The sequence below is a fragment of the Zingiber officinale genome, chromosome 7A (assembly GCF_018446385.1).
Source record: "Zingiber officinale cultivar Zhangliang chromosome 7A, Zo_v1.1, whole genome shotgun sequence".
Classification (NCBI taxonomy): Eukaryota; Viridiplantae; Streptophyta; class Magnoliopsida; order Zingiberales; family Zingiberaceae; genus Zingiber; species Zingiber officinale.
In genome coordinates, this window is record NC_055998.1 from 83,858,656 (window position 1) to 83,876,429 (window position 17,774).

A 17,774-nucleotide genomic window follows, 5' to 3' on the forward strand; every position below is an offset into this window, starting at 1 on the left:
CTATTCATCGCATATTTGTTGACACAGGGAGCTCGGTCAACATTATATTCAAGAAGGCGTTCGATCAGCTGCAAATTGATCGAGCAGAGCTGCTGCCCATGATAACGCCGCTCTACGGGTTCACGGGTAACGAAGTGCAGCCGGTCGGACAAATACGGCTAGCTATCTCACTAGGAGAAGAGCCGCTCAGGAGGACGCGAACAGCAAACTTCGTGGTGGTGGACTCTCCCTCATCATATAACGTCATTATGGGACGACCGGCGCTCAGCGAGTTCCGGGCGGTTGTCTCCACCTTCCACCAGAAGATCAAATTCCCCGTGGAGGATAGAGTAGGAGAAGTACGTGGAGATCAGCTAGCAGCTCGGCGGTGTTATATAGAGATGATCCGAGCAGAAGCCTGTTGCGCTCGGAAGGTGCCCCGGATCGAGGTGCACTCCATAACCGAGAAACCTCCTGCTTTAATTTATGATGAAAAGGAGGAAGTTCAGATCCATCCGACCCGATCGGAGAACACGACTTTTATCGCCTCTGATCTGGAGGAGCAGAAGGAGGAGCTGATCCAATGCCTCCAACGAAATCATGATGTCTTCGTCTGGTCGACACATGAGTTGCCCGGAATTTCGCCAAGCATAGCGCAGCATGAGTTGCATGTCCGACCGGACGCTTGGCCAGTGAAGCAGAGAAAAAGGGATTTCAGTGTCGAGCAGAATGCCATCATCCGGGCGGAAGTAGAGAAACTTCTGGAGGCCGGCCATATACGCGAAGTGCAGTTCCCGAGCTGGCTGGCTAATGTAGTATTAGTCTCCAAGCCGGGCGGCAAGTGGAGAGTCTGCATCGACTTTCGAGACTTAAACAAAGCATGCCCCAAAGATTTTTATCCCCTGCCCCGGATAGATCAGCTGGTGGATTCTACGGCCGGCTGCGAATTAATTTGTATGCTTGACGCCTACCAAGGCTATCATCAAGTGCCGCTCGCCCGGGAAGATCAAGAAAAAGTAAGCTTCGTAACGGCCGATGGCACATATTGCTACAATGTGATGCCATTCGGATTGAAGAATGTCGGGGCCACCTATCAACGCTTGATGAATAAAGTGTTCAAGGAGCAGATCGGGCGGAATCTGGAAGTTTATGTGGACGACATTCTTATCAAGTCCGTCCGAGCGGCCGATCTCTTCAAGGACATGGAAGAAACCTTCCGAACGCTTCGCAAATATGGAGTCAAGCTAAATCCCCAAAAGTGCCTGTTCGGAGCGAAAGGAGGGCGTTTCTTGGGATACATAGTGACCGAGCGGGGAATCGAAGCCAATCCCAGCAAGGTGAAAGCTCTGCAAGACATGCCGCCTCCAAGAAATACAAGGGAAGTGCAGCGGTTGACCGGTCGGATAACTGCTTTGTCCAGATTCATCTCCAAAACCGCCGACCGGAGCCTACCATTCTTCAAGATCCTGCGCAAGGCTACTAAGTTCCAGTGGGATGAAGAATGTGACCTAGCATTCAAAGAATTGAAGACATATCTAAATTCTCTGCCTGTACTTGCCAAGCCGATCGGGGGTGAGTCACTTTATATGTATCTGTCGTCAACTGAACATGCTGTAGGCTCAGCACTTGTGAGGGCGAGCGGCGAAGAGCAACCGGTGTATTTTCTAAGCCACATTTTAAAAGATGCTGAATCTCGGGCTCGAGAAGTTGGCCTTTGCTTTGGTTCTAGCCGCTCGGCGCCTTTGACCATATTTCTTGGCTCACACCATCATCGTCCGGACAAACAGTCCACTAGGAAGAGTGCTGTTGAATCCAGAAGCATCCGGACGGCTCATCAAGTGGACGACAGAACTGAGTGAATTTGACATCCAATACCAGCCCCGCTCGGCGATCAAAGCGCAATCCTTGGCTGATTTTGTCACCGAAGTGCAGAGGCCAGAGCCGGAAGCTCTGTGGAGAATATATGTGGATGGGTCTTCCACTCGGCTCGGAAGTGGGATTGGAATATTGCTGCTCTCACCTCAAGAAGAAAAGATGCACCTATCCGTCCGGCTGGACTACAAAGCCACCAACAATGAAGCAGAGTATGAGGCCCTCATAGTCGGACTGCAGGCAGCACGGCATGTAGGAGCCGGTCGGGTGACACTCTATTCGGATTCACAGTTGGCCGCTCAGCAACTTTCTGGCACCTTTGAAATCAACAGCGTTCGGCTTAAGCTCTACGCTGAAGCCTTTGAAAAACTCAAAGCTACTTTCCAAGAGGTCCTTATTCAAAAGATTCCCCGAACGGAGAATCAGGTAGCCGATGACTTGGCCAAACTAGCAAGTTCTATAGTGCCGGTCACCATTCAGCCACCAATTGAAAAAGTACTGCTGGTAGCACACGTCGACCGGATGGAAAGCCTCACGTTTCCAAGCGACTGGAGGACACCCATCATAGAGTTCCTCCACTCGGGAGCCACACCGGCCGATCGGGATGAAGCCCAGCTGCTCAGGAGGAGGGCCGGTCGGTTCACACTCATCGGTGATCAGCTCTACAAGAAGGCTTTCTCACGTCCGCTGTTGAAATGCGTGAGCTCGGAAGACTCGGCTTACATTCTGTAAGAAGTACATCAAGGATCGTGTGGAGGGCATCCGGGCGGACGATCATTAGCTAAGAAGATCCTGCTAGCTGGATACTTTTGGCCGACCTTACAGATAGACGCCGCTCGGACAGTATCTACATGCCTTTCGTGCCAGAAGTATCACAACTTCTCCCACCAACCGGCGGAGGAGATGAAGGCATCAACCGTCTCATGTCCGTTCGATCAATGGGGAATGGATATCGTGGGTCCATTTCCGATGGCGACCGGGCAGAGGAAATTTTTGCTGGTGGCGGTCGATTATTTCTCCAAGTGGGTGGAAGCCGAGCCACTAGCCAGGATCACCGAACAGATGGTCAAAAAATTCATATGGCAACACATCATCTGTAGGTTCGGTATCCCTCGCCGATTGGTTTCCGACAATGGGCGGCAATTCACAGGGAAGGTGCTAGAAGATTGGTGCAAAAGCTATGGCATTGAGCAACACTTCACGTCCGTGGCTTACCCCCAAAGCAACGGTCAAGCCGAAGTAGCCAACCGGGAAATTCTCCGTATGCTGCGCGCTCGGCTCGACCACGTGGGAGGAAGTTGGCCGGATGAAGTGCCGGGCGTTTTATGGGCCATCCGGACGACTCCTAAGGAGGCGACGGGCGTCACACCTTTTCATCTGGTGTACGGCGGCGAAGCAGTCATCCCGGTTGAAGTCGGCGTCGAGTCCGTCCGGGTCCAATTGTACGATGAAGGCAACGCCGAGCGGAGGAACATGGAGCTGGATTTGGTTGACGAGGAGCGGGCCAAGGCAGCCGTACGGCTGATGGCGTACCGTCAACTGATGAAGCAAAACTACAACCGGCGCGTCATTCCCCGATCCTTCCAGGTCGGTGACCTCGTCTGGAAGAAAATCAAGCCGGTCGGCGACGTTGGCAAGCTTGAAGCTCCGTGGGCAGGTCCCTTCAAAATCATCGAAAAGCTCCGCTCAGGCTCGTATTATTTGGAGGACGAGGACGGTCGGCAGCTAGATAGGCCGTGGAGCGCAAATCACCTCCAGCCTTACCGGGCGCGCCGACGAGCTCCGTCGTTAAAGATCGAGAGACAAGCCGGCGTCTATAAACCCTCCGAGCGGGAGACCGACGAGCCCCGTCGTTAAACATCGAGAGCTGCGCCGACCGGCTATAAATATCCACGCCGACGAGCTCCGTCGTTAAAGATCGAGAGACGAGCCGGCGTCTATAAACCCTCCGAGCGGGAGACCGACGAGCAACGTCGTTAAAGATCGAGAGCCGCACCGACCGGCTATAAATATCCGTGCCGACGAGCTCTGTCGTTAAAGATCGAGAGACGAGCCGGCGTCTATAAACCCTCCGAGCGGGAGACCGACGAGCCCCGTCGTTAAACATCGAGAGCCGCGCCGACCGACTATAAATATCCGCGCCGACGAGCTCCGTCGTTAAAGATCGAGAGACGAGCCGGCATCTATAAACCCTCCGAGTGGGAGACCGACGAGCCCCGTCGTTAAACATCGAGAGCCGAGCCGACCGGCTATAAATATCCGCGCCGACGAGCTCCGTCGTTAAAGATCGAGAGACGAGCCGGCGTCTATAAACCCTCCGAGCGGGAGACCGACGAGCCCCGTCGTTAAACATCGAGAGCCGCGTCGACCGGCTATAAATATCCGCGCCGACGAGCTCCGTCGTTAAAGATCGAGAGCCGCGCCGACCGGCTATAAATATCCGCGCCGACGAGCTCCGTCGTTAAAGATCGAGAGCCGCGTCGATCGGCTATAAACATCCGCGCCGACGAGCACCGTCGTAAAAGATCGAGAGATTGATTAAGGCCGATCGGCCGTCGGTTTGCCAACACTTCGCATTCACTGAAGGCAAACAGTATAGCCAAGCGCTAAACGATTTTGAGGAAACAAGTCAATTGATTAACCCGCTCGGACACATAGTCCAGTCAGTCGGACTCACTGCCTCCTTCGACTAGACTTGAAGGGGAGGCAAGTGATCCGGCGGTAAGAATGGGGGATCCACTTCCTGAAGGGTCTCAGCTTGAGGACAGATGGAGGGCTGACTAAGCGGTTAATGGCCGCGCCGAGCAGCTGAGTAGGTCCGAGCAGAACCAAAGATAACCCAGCCAGGCTTGGGTTTCTGACGCCAAGGCAGGAGGATTGAATGGCCGAGCGGGGCGTCTGCCCGGTTGGAACCGAGGGGCCGAGCGAGTTGTCCGTTCGGCCAGGATAAGGGCGAGGATACAAAGGTTAGCCGAGCGGCCTATTCGTTCGGCTCGAGATATGGGATGTCAGCAGAGGCATGTCTAATGATTATGCCGTACACAGGATTTCACGATAGAAGATCTTGCCGTCACATCATGGAGAGGTTGATACAGTAGCGGTATGGCCTCATGGATGCCCTTCTGACAGACCCATACCTGGGCATGGTCGAAAGCAGGAGATTGCTTCGATTGTCACGCCCAGGCTTCTTGGAGAGGTCTATATAAGGTCTCCATTTCTTCACCGGAGGTACGCGAGTCTTCACTCTGCAGCCACCTTCTTCATCCATTCCTCGCCTGACTTGAGCGTCGGAGGGCCGTCGCCGGGACACCCCCCCCCGGCTCGGTTTTGTTGCAGGTTCGCCGGAGCACTCGAGGATCCAGCAAGGAGCGCCACGTCCCCAGCGTTCGTTGACCCCTGGTTCGGACAGGATCACAGAGCATCAACTTATCTCCTTTTATAATCCAATATTCTGTTAATTATCTTAAATAAATTTGCTACTTTTTCTAAACAAACAAATCCAACATCAACTTATCCCTTTTATAATCCAATATTCTATTAATTATCTTAAATAAATTTGCTACTTTTTCTAAACAAACAAATCCAACATCAACTTATCCCTTTTATAATATTCTGTTAACTATCTTAAATAAATTCGCTACCTTTTCTAAACAAACAAATCCAAGATCAACTTATCCCTTTTATAATCCAATATTCTGTTAACTATCTTAAATAAATTCGCTACCTTTTCTAAATAGACACACCTGGTCAGCCGGGTTTTGACCGAGTCAAAGGTCATGGGTTCAATTCTCGGCTTGGACATTTTTTTTGTCGAAACTTCCTTCGTTTTGTAAAAATACCAAACGACCTCCAAATATTACATAAAAATACTCTAAAAATTTCTAAAAATCCCTAGAATATTTCTATAGCATTTTTAAATATTTTTAAATTACTTTTAAGACTCTAATTGAGGAATTTTGGGGCGTTACAATTCTCCCTACCTTATAAAAAGTTCGTCCTCGAACTTAGAATAATTCTGGATATCTCTGTCTCATACTGTCCTCACGCTCATAAGTAACTTCCTCGTGCTTCTGGTTCTAAATGACTTTCACTAATGGTACTCTTTGTTCCTTAGTCTCTTAACTTCTCGGTCCTCTATTATTCATATCGCATCGTATCCATTAGGGGTCCTTGGAAGGCTTGATATCTTCTCTATCCTTTCTAAACATACTTATGTATATGAATATAAGAGAGACAAAACTTCTATCTTACTAAAGCGCATTTAAGCAATTACTCCATACTGCAAATAATAAAGAAAGCATAAAAGGAAAACTTAAATACTTTCTTACTTGAAGACGGTAAGGATGGTGCTGATGTGTGATGCTGGAGAATGGGAACTGCTCTGATGCCAACTGTAAAGACCACCCTTCTTACTACTACTACTCTCTAAGGATGACCGTTACTTAACTACTAACTCTACTTAACCGGTATGATTAAAAATAACATGGAAACCCTACCGAAAAATTTTGGCAGAGTCTCCCATGTACCGGTGACCATAATCATTAATACATAACATAATATACACAGCCACAGGCGGTTGGAACACATATCAAACACACAAAAAGGAATAACATCACCACGCAGTTTAATGAAATCAAATCATGCAAGTAATGAATAGCGGAAACAAAATAAAAACATACAATTAACTAACAGCGGAAGAATAAATTTGAAACTGAATGCCACGGCAGAAAATCATAAAGAACCGAATGCTCAACGTGCTCAACCCCCTACATGCTCCTTCTTTGAAACTCACGGCAACTAAACACAAGGACAGTGCAACAATTTGATCGAACACAAATGCCCAAATCTAAACATGTCTGAATCTGATGTACTTGATCATAGAGGCAAAGGAATCCAAACTACATGCTCAAACTTATACAAATCATCCCCTTTCTCTCCTTGGAACACACGACAACAAGCACAATACCTAACTCCCTTAAAAATCAAAACGAGAAGCCAACACGAATCCGAAGCTACTCTACTGCAGGTGAGGAAGCACTTACCTTGATTCTTGGACTCACAAACGAACAAAAAGGGCATCTAGGACCTTGGCCGGCCGCCGGAGATGATACCCTAACTCCCTTTCATTTTCTACCCGACCTCCACCATCGTACGCAGAAGAGAAGGAGAGAATGGTTTAAGTCACGGGAAAACAGAGCATCAACTTATCCCCTTTTATAATCCAATATTCTGTTAATTACTTTAAATAAATTTGCTACTTTTTCTAAACAAACAAATCCAACATCAACTTATCCCTTTTATAATCCAATATTCTGTTAATTATCTTAAATAAATTTGCTATTTTTTCTAAACAAACAAATCCAACATCAACTTATCCCTTTTATAATATTCTGTTAACTATCTTAAATAAATTCGCTACCTTTTCTAAGCAAACAAATCCAAGATCAACTTATCCCTTTTATAATCCAATATTCTGTTAACTATCTTAAATAAATTCGCTACCTTTTCTAAATAGAAAAATCCGTTTGCACACCTGGTCAGCCGGGTTTTGACCGAGTCAAAGGTCATGGGTTCAATTCTCGGCTTGGACATTTTTTTTGTCGAAACTTCCTTCGTTTTGTAAAAATACCAAACGACCTTCAAAAATTACATAAAAATACTCTAAACATTTCTAAAAATCCCTAGAATATTTCTATAGCATTTTAAAATATTTTAAATTACTTTTAGGACTCTAATTGAGGAAATTTGGGGCGTTACACCAATGAATCCGGAAGCGAGGATGAATCGGAAGCCGAGTCCGAGAGAAGCCACAGATTCGTATCCGTTTCTGAAGGGCCAAACCCCTCTGTAAGTATGAATCGCCTTTACAGTCTAATTAATTACTTAATGCGTAAAGTAGCTAAGTCCAAGGTTCGGATCAAGTCACTTCTAAAGGAGGTAACATCCCTTAAAGAAGCGACTAATAACGAATCCTTGACTGAATCTGTTCAGCCTGGGACCTCAACTCAAGTCCAAAATCTTGAGGAAGAGAATTTCAGCTTAAAAAGTCAAGTCAAGGATTTGAAGACTACGTTGGAACGGTTCACTTTGGGTTCCAAGAATCTTGATCTAATTCTTGGAAAACAAAAAGCTGTTTACAACCGATCCGGACTTGGATTCAAAGCAAATATAAAATATTGATCTTATTTATCTTTAGTGAACATACCAAATAGTAAAATAGTCCAAGCATGAGTACCTAAGTTCAACTTAGTTAATCAAGTTGGACTTGGTCAATATTGGGCCCCCAAGGATCAAGTACATTACCTTGATAGACCATATCGAGGCTATGATCCAGGGGGATCCAAAAGAAAAACTGTATTAATAAAAAGATAAATTATTAAAAAATTAAATTAGAAACTTAAATCTAAGTTATAAATTAAACCATTAAAGAAATATAAATCTAATGTATAAATAAAAATACATAAAGTTATCAATAATGTAGGGGGAGGCTCCGGAATAGTTGGCACCTCCAAAACTAACCTACCCGGTAGGGTAACCCAAACCAAGCTACCCGACAGGGTAATTAGAACTAATTAGAAAGGGAACAAGTTTAAGTTGACCTATGGTACTGGTGAAATTTGGATGATAGTACGTTAGGAAAGTTTAGTCTATGCATGTGTAGGAAGATATGGCTTCGACCTGGAGCATTTGACTAAGTGGAACTAACCGAAGTTACCCTTTATGGATCCTAACCAGTTACACCAAGGTCTTGTATTAAGTTCAATGGATAGGACTATTTGGAAAACCTCGAAGGCAAGATTACTTTAATGATGTCCAAGTGACTCACCATAGCCCAGAAGTTTATCCAAAAAATGTCTATTTGTTGAGCCTAAAACTAAACCTGAATCTAACACAGAGTTAACCCAAACCCTATAATTGAACTCAATTCATCTAACAAAATTATAAGATTCCCTGATTTAAAATTTAGATCAGGTGAGATGACTAACGATTAAATTAATAATTAAAAATCAAATTAAATTAATAATTAAAAATCAAATTAAATTAATAATTAAAAATTAAATTAAATTAATAATTAAAAATCAAATTAAATTAATAATTAAAAATCAAATTAAATTAATAATTAAAAAACAAATTAAATTAATAATTACAAATCAAATTAAATTAATAATTAAAAATCAAATTAAATTAATAATTAGAAAGCAAATTAAATTAATAATTAAAAATCAAATTAAATTAATGATTACAAATCAAATTAAAATAATATTAAGTTCTTTTAAAAACCTATTTTTTTTTAAAAAAAAACTTATTTAAAGATTATTTTAAAAATTCTTTTAAAAACTTATTTAAAAATTCTTTTAAAAACTTATTTAAAAATTCTTTTAAAAACTAATTTAAAAATTCTTTTAAAAACTTATTTAATTTTTTTTTAAAAAACTTATTTAAAAAGTCTTTAAAAACTTATTTTAAAATGCTTTTAATTTTTAAAAACTTATTTAAAAATTATTTTAACACTTATTTAAAAATTCTTTTAAAAACTAACTTAACCAAAACCTATTTAAATCCAATTAGCTCACAATCACTCATTAGGGAGCTAACTTCGATAGAACTATCTTTTCATCAAAATGATATCAATTCAGATACTTTATGTGTAGGAATTGGATCAATGGATGTTGAATAGTGGATGCTCCAGACATATGACTGGAGATAGATTGAAGTTCACAAAGCTTAAGTTAAAGAATTTAGGCTCATTGCATTCGACAACGACGGTAAACTTAAGGTAATCGGAAGAGGTAACATCGAACTCAATTCAGACTTTATTATTCGAAAAGTTCTATTGGTTGAAAATTTTAACTTTAATTTACTTAGCATCAGCCAATTATGTGATAGTGGTTACTTAGTTAACTTTTCCAAATTTGGGTGTACAGTTAAAAATGCTTATAACACTAAAATTATACTTAAGGGCATTAGGAGAAATAATGTATACACAATTAACCTACCAACATCCTCAACAGAGTATCTCCTGACACAACACGAGGAAACTGAGCTGTGGCACAGGAGACTGGGTCACACTCATACTAGACTCATTTCAAGAATGAGTCAAAATGGTCTAGTTAGAGGTCTACCCAAATTAAAATTCATTAATTTAACATGTGATGCTTGTCAACAAAGTAAACAAACCAAGTCAAACCATAAGTTAACCAACCTAAATAGAACAACTTCAATACTTGAGCTCCTTCACCTAGACTTGTTTGATTTGCATGGAGCCAAGTCACTAAGCAAAAACCAATATTGCTTAGTAATAATCGATGACTACTCAATATTTACTTGGGTAAAATTTATAAAAAGTAAAGATGAAACTTTTGAAATATTTAAAATCTTTTGTAAATTAATAGAAAATGAAAAAGACACTCAAATAAAAAGAATCAGAAGCGACCATGGGGGAGAATTTGAAAATCATAACTTTACTGAATTCTGTGAAATTAATGGGTATAAACATGAATACTCCTGCCCTAGGACCCCCCAACAAAATGGCCTACTAGAACATAAAAACAGAACCCTACAAGAAGCCGCTAGAACCATGTTAAACGAATACAATTTATCTAATCAATTCTGGGCTGAAGCACTTAATACTGCCAACTATATACAAAATAAAATTTTAATTAAAAAATTTCAAAATAAAACACCCTATAAAATATACTATAATAAAATCCCTAATTTAAACTATCTAAAAGAGTATGGATGTAAAGTATTCATTTTGAATACTAAAGACTACTTAGTAAAATTTTCATCAAAAACAACCCCAGGAATATTTTTAGGATACTCAACAACCAGTAGGACATATAGAGTATACAACAAAAATACCCTAAAAGTTGAAGAAACAATAAACGTAATATTTGATGAAGAAAATAATCTACCCAATATAATAAATGAAAATAATAATCCAGAACATGCTAACTCAATAAATACAGAAGATGATAACGAAATTCAACCTAAACCCAATGAATCTGAAGAACCAATTGCTGACCCAAATGTAAGACCAACTAGAACAAACACAAATCACCTATCTGACCAAATTTTGGGTGATCCAACTCTAGGAGTTAGAACTAGATCATCCTATAGAAACCTTAACCAAATAGCCCTAATCTCCAAAATTGAACCCAAAACTTTAGATGAAGCCCTACCCGATCCAAACTAGACCTTAGCAATGCAAGAAGAATTAGCCCAATTTGAAAGAAACCAGGTCTGGAAATTAGTACCTAAACCCACTGCTAAAATTATAATTGATACTAAATGGGTATTTCAGAACAAATTAAATGATCAAGGTGAAATAATTAGAAACAAAGCGAGGTTAGTAGCTAAAGGGTTCAATCAAGTAGAAGGATTAGACTATGATGAAACCTATGCCCCTGTAGCTAGACTTGAATCCATTAGGATGTTGCTGGCCTATGCAGCACATAAAGGATTCAAGCTCTATCAAATGGATGTAAAATTTGCCTTTTTAAATGGATTTATTAAAGAAGTGTATGTTAGTCAACCCCCAGGATTTGAAGACTTAGAAAATCCTAACCATGTCCTTAGACTAAAGAAGGTCCTATATGGACTAAAACAACCACCTAGGACTTGGTATGAACGGTGGTCTAACTATCTAATATCAAAAGGCACTACAAGAAAAACCTTCATAGACATCGGTGGAACAACAACGGTTTTAAGCAAATACCGATGTCTTTGAGTATTTTACACCGGATTTTCTAAAAACCGGTGTCTATAAGTACAGATTTTCGCTCATAGACATCGATTTTTTAAGCTGATGTCTATGAGCGCCTTTTTTTTTATTAATAGACATCGATTTTAACAACGGTTTTTAAAACCTGGTGTCTATGATAAAATAAAATAATTTAATTTTCTCACTAATACTTAGCCGAAATTTGCAACACTTCACTCTTCCCTCCAAACCTAAACCTATATCGCGCCGTCCACCGTATACCATCGCAACGCCACCACGACTTTCCTCCTCGCCGCTAGCCGTCCAACCATCTCTCTCAGCCTCATCTCCCTCTTCCCCTTCCTAGATCGACGCCCCTTCCTCTCCCGATCAGGATCAACACACGACGCCCTTGCTTCTCCGTCCAACCATTGCATCTCCTCCAACTCCTCGCCCTTCATTTTATATAAATGCTCGCTGTTAAAAGGGCAAGTTGGTGACAGCAGCGAAGCATCGGCGAAGGGTTCATTTTCTCGCTCTTCGGGACACTCGTTGCTTTGTTGCGATGCTCTCTAACATATATTTCTCATTTCCTGAGGAGGAACAATGGCTAGAAAAGGGCTTGATCATCTCGCATTTGTTCTTCGTCGGCGATCGCCCTCAAACTGAAGAGGAGAGAGCCATCACTTCGCAACGGTTGCTCACTTCCCCTTTCTTCCTCCTCCTCCGCTCCAGGTTACGATCTACTTTCCCTTATATTCTTGTACAAATGGTGCTCTCTGTAAGGGAAAAAATAAGGGTTTTGTGGAAGCGATTTATGATTTCTGCACAATGTTTCTTGTAGGCAGGAAAAAAGAGGGGATTTCTCCCCCTCAAAACGAGTTGTGTTTGCTTTGATTTTTTGTTTTTCTGTCGATGTTTTGTTTTTAGAGAAAAGGGATTACTTTCCTAAAATCAACCCTTTGATTGTGTTGATGGTTAGAAATCTCTTTTCTTCCCTAAAATCTGTCATTTTCGTTTGTATTTTCGTTCCTTTAATTTACTAAGAAACTAAAGTTTACTAACTTATCAACTGTTTCTTGGTAGATCATTGAAACTATCTGAATGGAGGGTATTTTGCTACAGGTAGATTCTTGTTCTCACCCCAAAGGGAGGAGTTGGAGGAGATCATCCTCAACGAGGCCAATTTTGAGAAGGAGGTCGGCCAGGATCATGCCGCCCTTGTCGGCAATCAATCTCTCTGCCTTATCTACCAGAGATGGTTAATCTCCTTTTTTTTAATTAGTTGCTTTTAGATTTTGATTCTAAAGTAAATAGGGTTTCTACTGTTTGTGGAGGAGCGCCTTCGGTGTCATCTTTCTGCTAAATGAATTTTGAACTTTTTCTAACAGTGAATCTTGAACTTCCATGTGATGGAATACCATAATCTCATGGTCATTTAGGTGGAACTTTTTGCATCACCTTTATATAGGTGGATTGCAACGTTGTATTATCGATCTTGGATCTAGGTTTCTCCGTCATAGTGTACCATCAGTTTGCCAACAAATTGCTGAGAGCTCTTATGCATTTGTAGGCCAGAAATGCTGAGTTGGTTTGAGAAAAATAGGGCTTTTGATCTCACCTGTGATCTTACCTAATTCCCTACTTACCGAGATTCAATGTTGAAGTATCCAGCTTCATTATTGACATTTGGCTTGTATATTATATGAGAATAGTATTACTTCATCTGGTTTAGAAGCTAAAGCATTCTATGTCATCTGAACTGGACTAAGGCTGGTGATGCAAAATGTAGCTTTAGCTATCATAAAGAAACTATTAGAATGATGAAAAATGGCATGAATTTTCTTTTAAGAATTCCTAGTTAGGTATTATTAAACAATGAGCAAATATTTGTGAAGATATTCTTTATGGAATAAAATCTAGGCAATTAAAATGCAGAGTGAGAGCTATTGGGCTTTTGTTGCCATCATCACGTGCCCCTTGGCTAAAGTAATTCTAAATTTGAATTTTGTTGAAAAAAATTGAAACCAAAGGATCTAGATAAAATCAGACTTATGCAAAACAGATTTTTTTTTTTTTTTTTTTTTTTTTTTTGTAATTTTGATACTTTAAGAACTGTTGAAGAAGTAGATAGATCTAACCTTTTCCATTGAATCTTATCTTTTGGTCAAATGTATGTAATTTTGTTGTTGTTGCTAGCAACTTATTCAAGTTTCTCCAATATGTCAGTAGTGTGTATTGGTGGGGAAAAACTATTAATTTATACCGAATTCTGTGAAGCATTTTATGTTGTGGTTTTCATTTATGCCTCATGCTGCCACTGAAACCATCTCTTGCAGATAAGGTAAAGAGTTGTACTTATTAACTGTTTCTTGGTAGATCATGTTGGTTTTATGTTTTTCTTTAATCTTTCGCAGAATAGTCTTCTTTACATATGATGCATAATAAATATGAACAATCATGCAAATATGAAGGTCCACGAACTACAGAAGCACTTACTGAGTTTGTGAATACTAAAGGGGATACATTGCAAATTATATTTACTAAAAATTCTTGAAATGACAATTTTAGATATGGTCAAATATTATTCTCACCTGAATTAATTTTTTACCTTTTATTTGTGGGCTTATTGTTGTAGGAACAAATGTGAAACTAGCAACTATCCCTTCTAATGTAGTAGTATTGACTCCAGACATTTGATCAGATTGTTCTTGATGTAAACAAAGATGTTCTTGTTGAATTCTATGCACCATGGTTAGTGTATTTGCTGAAGTTCCTTTTTTTCTCTCCATTTGTTGCATTAGATACTTTTCCTTATCCACTGTAGATGACTATGCTTCTTATCTTCAAACAGGTGTGGCCACTGCAAGCATCTTGCTCCTGTGAGTATTTTTGTTGAGACAGGGCTTAAGACCTAGATTAGCCTAAGGTCATATTTGCCATGTTTTTAATTATGAGATTACTAGATCTAACCTAATTTTTTTTTGTGCAGATATATGAGAAGTTAGCCAATGCATACAAATTGGAAGATGATGTTGTCATGGCTAACTTGGATGCTGATAAATACAAGGATTTAGCATAAAAGTAAGTCTTGAATATGCAATTTTCATATGATGTGCACTGTTAAGTTTCATGCACGATCACAATCTAGAATCTGGTTATTTATGCTATTAGCTAACAAATTGAGTTTGAAAGTTGATATATTCATTGATGTGGATTCAGTCAATTGTGTACCTTGAATGCTTCATTAGTTCTGCTATCTATTTAGATTTTGGAGAAATATTATATGATGTTAATTTAGAGTAAGTTGAAAGTAGGTATCAGTTATTGAATTATATGTATTTTGAAACTTACATATTGATAAATAGTTGTCAAATTGAGAGTTCTATATTTCTAATCACCTATGTACTATATTTAGATTTGGGGAATTGTGGTATTGTGATGTCAGTTGATACCTTAAATGCAGAATCAACATCTGTTGAGAGGAGGATCAGATTCACTCACAATTCTTGTTTTCTACAAATTTAATACTTGAATTCGTTGATGTTTGAGAAGAAGTGTAATGCTAAAATGCTTCCAACCTTATCCAACATTCATCTGACATGAAAATTGTGTGAAAAATGTGCATTATGACCTACTATATTTTGTGCTTAATAATTATTATTTCTCAAATTATCATGATGAAGTCCTCTTCAGTCATTTTTTTTGGTATATCATCCTTACTATGATAGGGTGTTAGCAATAATTTGGTTTGATATGAATGATTCCATCTAAAAATTCACTATACTAAAGACTATTTAGCCATTTCCTATGTGGGAGGACCAGGATTTTCAACTTTGTCATTATGAAATTAGTTTGTTAAGCGGGATGCCTTCTGCATTTCAGGTATGGAGTTAGTGGTTATCCTACCTTGAAGTTTTTTCCCAAGGAAAACAAAGCTGGTGAAGATTATGAGGTTGAATGGGAGTTGGATGAATATTTATGGATACTGTTGTAAGAAAAATATTTATATAATTTGTGAATATTTGTGTATTTTATGGATATTGTTGGAAGAAGAATATGTGTAATTTATGAATATTTGTGTATTTCATGGATACTGTTGTAAGAATAATATTGGTGCATTTTATCTGTTTTTCACTGTTTCGGAAATTGAATTTGTGTCGTTAAACAATATTGATATTACATCGGTTTTCCACCGCTGCAAAACCGGTGTCATTAACTAATATTACATCGGTCGTATACCGCTGCCAAAACTGGTGTTATTAACATATAATATTACATCGGTTTTACACCGTTGATGAAACAGTGTCGTTAAGTGATACTACACCGGTTAATAACCGATTCGAAAATCGGTGTCGTTAAGTGATACTACACTGGTTTTAACCCGATGTCTAAAATGGCAGATCTTTTACATCGCCTTCATAGACATCGATCGAAAATGTAATAGACAGCGGTGGAAAACCGATGTCTATGAGGGTTTTTGTTGTAGTGAGGATTCAACCAAGGTCAGATAGATCCAACCCTGTTTGTAAAAACCCTAGAAAATGATATTTTTATTGCTCAGATTTATGTAGATGACATAATCTTTGGAGCAACCAACTCAAGATTTTTAAAAGAATTTATCAAATTAATGGAAAATAAATTTGAAATGAGTATGGTAGGTGAACTGAACTTCTTCCTAGGTTTACAAATTAAACAAACCAAAGATGGAATATATATTTTTCAAACTAAAGATGCTAAGGAGTTAATTAAAAAATTTGGAATGAAAAATTCGAAGAATATTAACACACCAATGGCCACCAACATTAAAATTGACTCAGACTTAGAAGGAAAACCAGTACACTTGAAGTACTATCGAAGTACGATAAGAAGTCTACTGTACCTAACTGCAAGTCGACCGGACATTCTTTTTACAGTAGGTATATGCGCAAGATATCAATCTTGTGCGAAAGAGTCACACCTAACTCATGTTAAAAGAATACTTAGATATATTAAGGGAACCCTAAATGTAGGACTATGGTACCCTAGGACTTACACTCTTGATCTAAGTGGCTATTCTGACTTAGACTATGTCGGATGCAAGCTAGACATAAAAAGCACAAGTGGTAGCTGTCAATTTCTAGGTCAGTGCCTAGTAAGTTAGTCAAGTAGAAAGTAACATTGTGTTGCTCTATCAACCACTGAATCTGAGTACATAGCCCTAGGAGAATGTGCATCTCAACTATTATGGATGATGCATACCCTAAAAGACTACCAATTAAAATATTAGAACACTGAAATTTCAATTGACAATATAAGTTCAATTAATCTAACCAAAAACCCAATTCATCACTCAAGAACTAAACATATAGAAGTAACACACCATTTTGTAAGGGATCCCGTAGCTAGGGGTGATATTATACTTAATTATGTTGAGTCCAAATCAAACCTAGCTAACATATTCACAAAGCCCTTACCTGAACTTGAGTTCAGTGCACTTAGAACACAAATAGGAATGTGCTTTGTAGAATATAACTTATGTTCCTTATCTTTTATCAGCTTGGTTCTTGTATCATTCAAAATATTAGGAAAAATAATATTTTCAAAATCCCAATTTCACTAGACTTTAAAATTTGGACTTAGCCTAGGCATTTCCCTTAGAAATCATGTACCCCTAGTTTTCAGCCAAAGCATCTCACAAACATACTAGGTCTAACTTGCTTGTGTTTGAAAGAAACTTAGAACGACGTGAGATGCATAGGATACAGCCTTGACTTCAGAATACTTATTTCTGTGCATCACAGTAAGTCTGGGCGTTAAAAACCAACAATACATTAATCAAATTAAGTCATCCAGACCTAGTCAAATCAAACTGGATCAATTGACTTAACTTGACTAACTAAGTGAAAGCTGTTGCTCTTTAAGTAATCAGCTAGTAGCTAACTGGTTAGACATGTGGGCAAGAAAATTAAGTGTTTAATTTTAATATTTTTAAGTTACTCATGCTTGGACTTTAGGGCTTCTTGAAATTATGTGAACATGGCCTTAGTTACAACTTTACAAATTTATCTCTTCTTAAAGCACTTTTTAAAAATCAGCATTTTTTCAGTTCAAAATCAAAGCCAAGTACTTTACAACTTTAGCTATATTTTCTAATAAAATTTTCAAAGTTATTTCAAATTTGCTAAAGCATCTCTTCAAATTTAAACTATCTTTTAAAGGAATTTTCAAAATTCAATGT

The 17,774-nt window shown here is 39.4% G+C and overlaps 1 long non-coding RNA gene across 1 annotated transcript; it reads left to right on the forward strand.

The window, feature by feature from the left end:
* Positions 1–14,279: 14,279 nt before the first annotated feature.
* On the forward strand, positions 14,280–14,643 carry LOC122000221. Its single transcript, XR_006117030.1, has 3 exons — positions 14,280–14,308; positions 14,409–14,436; positions 14,547–14,643. It is a non-coding gene; the product is annotated as an uncharacterized LOC122000221 (long non-coding RNA).
* Positions 14,644–17,774: the final 3,131 nt, after the last annotated feature.